Source organism: Tupaia chinensis, unplaced genomic scaffold (assembly GCF_000334495.1).
Source record: "Tupaia chinensis unplaced genomic scaffold, TupChi_1.0 Scaffold142100_1, whole genome shotgun sequence".
NCBI lineage: Eukaryota > Metazoa > Chordata > Mammalia > Scandentia > Tupaiidae > Tupaia > Tupaia belangeri.
Window position 1 is genome coordinate 519,048 of NW_006201951.1, and position 4,568 is coordinate 523,615.

Consider the following 4,568-nt stretch of genomic DNA (forward strand, 5'->3'; position numbering starts at 1 on the left):
GCCAGAGAGAGGCTGGACTCCTCCTCCAGCCATCCCGGCACTGGGGGCTCCAGCCTGTCTCAGCCCGGAGATTGTCCTGTCCCCTGGCCAGATTGGGCTGCAGGGCCTCTGCACAGCGTGGGAGCATGGCTGACCAACTGGCTGCAGCCCTGGGACAGGCTCTCCACCCGCTCCCTGTTCCTGGGCACAGTGACAACTCTCTCTGCTTGGGTGGCCACCATTTCCCAGCTGAGGAGCTTGGGGTGCCCAGGGAGGGGATCGGGGATTCAGGGCCCCCACGGCAGTGGAAGGCCCACACGGCCAGGGAGGACAGCCTGACTGCTGGACAGGTGCCCAAGTGCTGGCTGAAGAGACAGCTGAGACCACCTGGTGGAGGACAGTGGGGTGGGCCAGGGGCCTGTGAGCCCTGCTCTCCACACCTCCAAGTGTCCCATCAGCAGGGGCGCCATGGAGGGAGAGATGCATCTGGAGAAGCCGCCAAATGCCATTGCCGATAGCACATCTCCAGGACCGTCCGGAGGTGTCTGTGCTGCTCACGAGCGGCCCCCTGCGGCCAGCGACCCTGAGCCGTGCAGTGCACCCAGCTCAGGGCCCTGCTTCTCATGCCCCGGCTCCCGGGGACTCCCGCTGGGTGCCAGCTGCCACAGGTGACTGTGGGTGTGCGGACAGCCCTGGGTGGCCCTTTGCGCACCCCGGACCTGCTACCCTCGGGCCTTGGTCGTGAGTGTGGCGGCCCTGCCCAGTCCTGACCAACTCAGCCCTCCCTGAGACCTCGCTAGTTGCTGCAGAGATGCAGAGACAGAGACACAGAGAGACCAGGAGGCACAAGACGTGGCTGTAGCCACGGCAGGACGTGCACACACATAGGGGCACAGCCCCCTCCTCCGCAGCTGGTTCACACCCCTTTGGGGATGCCGTCCCCAGAGCCTTCTGCCGTCTAGCTTAAGCAGACCCTACCTGTCCACAGGGTCAGAGCTCAGTGCAGGGCAGAGGCGGGGGACTCAGGTGGGCAGGGACTCAGCAGGGTGGGAAACTGCCTTACCTTGGCCCTGCCCCGGAAGCCCACAGGGTCCAGCTGTTCCACCTGCTGCTGGCGGGCAAAAGACTTCGCCCAGGGGCACCTGGCATGGCTGCAGGGAGGCCTGTTTCTGGAGGATGAGCCACTGAGGATGAGGACCCTGGAGACCCCAGGCCCATGGCTGCAGGAGCCCTCGGACCTGGGAGCAGCAGGGTCCCCAGAAAGGGTCACACTGCCCTTCCCCGAGCCTTTCCACCTCTTGCGGATCGTCTCCAGGGCCCACACTGACCCAGGCCAGCAGTCCCCACCTGTGCACAGTCCAGGGCAGTGGTCAGGTCCTCTGGCCACTTAGAGATGGCCTCGTCAAGGTTATTGCTGGCCTCAGTCCATGGTCCCAGTCCTTCTGTGCCATGGCCACATTGTACAACACCTAGGAACAGGCCCAAGTGAGAGCTGGGGACGCCTTCCCCTGGCCCCTCTCCCACACGGGCCTCCCAGCCCAGCAGCTGAGCCTCCTCGGTGTGCAGCTGACAGGGCTGGGCAGGTGGGGCGGGCCACTTTTGGCCCAGCCCTGGGTGCATTTCCGGGGTTTTTGTTCTGCTGAAGACCAAGGCTGATCTCTCAAGCCCTGCCCCTGGCCTTATGGCAGGAGTCAGGGGACGCTTGGACCCCCCCCAAGGGGAGAGGACGCCTTCATAGCAGGCTGGACCGTCAGGCTGCCCAACGGCCCAGCACCTGGCCTCCACACTCACCCCTGGGCCCTGCAGGGGTACCTGGCCCTTCCCACAGCCCTTTGTCCCCGTGGGCTGCCAGGGACACCTGGACTGCTACAACCTGCTGGCCATCCTCTGGACCCCGCCCGAGACAAGGCCGACAGTGGCCTTCGGCCCTGCAACCCCACCACCCCTGGAGCGCATGATCCAAACGGAGGTGAGGGCCCTCCCAGCACTTCAAGCCAAGGGTGGGGACATCCCCTGCCCCCTTCTGGTGGAACTGCTCCTGGTGGGTGGGGAAGTGGCGCTCCCTGCCCCAGTAGCCCCTCACAGCCAGACCACTGAGCCAGCCATGCCCTCACCTCCCGGGTTTGCAGCCTGGACCACAGACCCAGCTGTGCATGGTCCATGACGGTGTTGTCCCTCCGCAGTGCCAGGGCCAGCCGGAAGTCACAGGGCTTCCTGGAACCTGCAGGCAACACGGAAGGGCTGAGCTGGCCAAGGATGGCTTGGGGTGCCCGGCCCTGTCCCAGCCTTCTCCCACCCTCCAGTTCCAAGGGGGCCTGCTGGAGGCAGGGTGGTCACCCGGATCTCAGCCTCGATGGGCACCCAAGCCTGGCCAGCTCTGAGGTGTGGGCTCAGCCCCTGCATCGCCCCTGCTGCTCAGGCCCCCAGCTCACCCCACCCTGTGGACTCCTGCCAACTCAGCTTCCTTCTATCCTGATGGAAGTGGCCCTCCAGGAACCCCACCTCCTCCAGGCAGGCTTCCTGGGTTGCACAGAGGCCCACAGCACCACCTGCGCTGTCCCAGGAGTGAAGACTCCCAGAGCCTGTCCTCAGTTCCTGTACCTGCAGAGGGTGCTGTCCCACGGCTCCCCAGAGACCAGGACGCCTGAGAGCACCTGACAGGGCCAAGAAAAGCCAGGAGCAGCCAAGCCTGCGGCGAGGCACTCACCTTTCTGGCCACAAGTGGACCACCCCTGGCTGGAAGAAGCCTACAGCCATGTGGGTGTCCTTGTCCACTGCCAGGGGACAGAAACGCCCACAGACACCAAGGCCAGTTGCCCGGTCGACAGGCCCAGACCCCGGCCCGGAGGGCTGCCCTCGGAGCTGGCGCCTGGGCATGTCCCAACGGTGGCCCGGACAAGGCTCTCAGATTGGCGCCCTCAAGGGGGTCGGACACGATGTCACCATGAGGGCTGGACAACACAAAGTGTGAGTGACAGGTACACCCGGGGCCATGCACAACCCATACCTTCCAGAATCCTCCCTCGGCAGGCCCTGCTAAGCGACACCCTGCATATTCCTTGGGCCCAGCAGGCTTGTCTGTGTGGGAGGGCGTAGACACCCTGTGCTCCCAGTGGGGACAGCTGCCACAAGGAAACCGTGGGTGACAGGAGGAGGTCCTGGTCTCTCTCCCACAACCCCAGGGCTGGCCGTTTTCCCTAGTGTGACCCAAGGCTTGCAGGGCCCGGGCAGGGGCAGCTCTGTGCATGTCTGCTCTGCCCCACGTCCAGCAGCCAGATGGAACACCTCCGAGGCTCCACCAGCCATCAGCTGCTCTGGGCTGCTTCCTCGGCGTCCCACCCACCATGGCACCAGACTGACCCTGCCTGTGACGTCGAGGACTTACCATGGCTCTCGTGCCCTCACGCGAGGACCTCAGTCTACCAGGCAGTGCGGCCGGTGAGCCGGACAGGGGTGACTGGCTGGGAGCCGCTGCTGCCAGGACGGTGTGGCCCTTCCTGGTCAGCCCTCCAGCTGAGACAGTCACGGGGTCACTGCAGCTCCTGCGTGGCGTCCACGTCACCCTCCCACATGCGAGCCTCTTCCCATATGCACGGCGTCCTGGGCACCGTCACTGACTGCCTACCTGGAGGGGCCTGCTTGCTGCTGGGGTGCTCAGGGCTCTGTGATGGGCAAGGTGCTGTCGGGGAGGCAGACGGTGCAGTGGTCACGTCACTGGACTCCCACATGGTCGGCCCCGGCTGAGTCCTGGCCTGGAGGCTAGAAACACTGGTCACACATGTGTGTGTGTGTGCGTGCATGCGTCCCGGGAGGGGGACAGAGAAGGGATGGGCAGGGCTGTCCCCCGCGGGATTCCTCCCCCTCTGGCAAAAACCTCTAAAACATAGTGTGTGCAAGTGAAAGTGGGGAGGGGAGAGATGGGGGGTGTCCTCAATGGGGTCTCCTCACTCTGGGCCCCCTCCCCCACCCTCTGGCTCCTCAGACCTTGCCCCCTACTCCTGGCTGTTTCCAGGCAGACAGGGTCACCTGGTCACCATGTGGCTTCCCACACTGCAGCCCAGCACACTGGGGGGACCCCGCTCCAGGCTGGCCAAGCTGGCTTTGGCTGGGAGCCCACTGCCTGGACGGGAATGCAGGATGGGGGGGCGCCAGTGCACCCCTGAGCTCTGGCTCATTGGGCTCTGTTGGGGAAGAGGCTGTGAGGCAGGGGTGCTCATGTCTGGGGAGCTATCTGCTGAGCCCCCCAGCTCCTCACCAGGCGTCTGGCAGCGTGCAGGGCTGGCCCGGGGCTGGGGCTGCGAGTGACCGAGTGCTGTCCTGGCCCTTCCTGGACGGGCCTGCGGGGCAGCACCACTGGCCCAGGCGAGGTCGGCAAACACACAGCTCCGCCAGCCCGGCGTTCTGCGGAGGCAGCCTGGGAGGGCCAGGGCCCGGCAATGCCAGGGGTAAGGCAGGCCCTGTCCCAGCTGTCCCACCCACAAGGCGCGACAGCTCCGTCTTCCTCGCACCCTTCCCTCACCTCCGGGGGCCAGAGGGCGCGCCCCCACGGGTCTCTGGGGTTTGGGGCCTGGCTCACCGGCAGGGGGGGG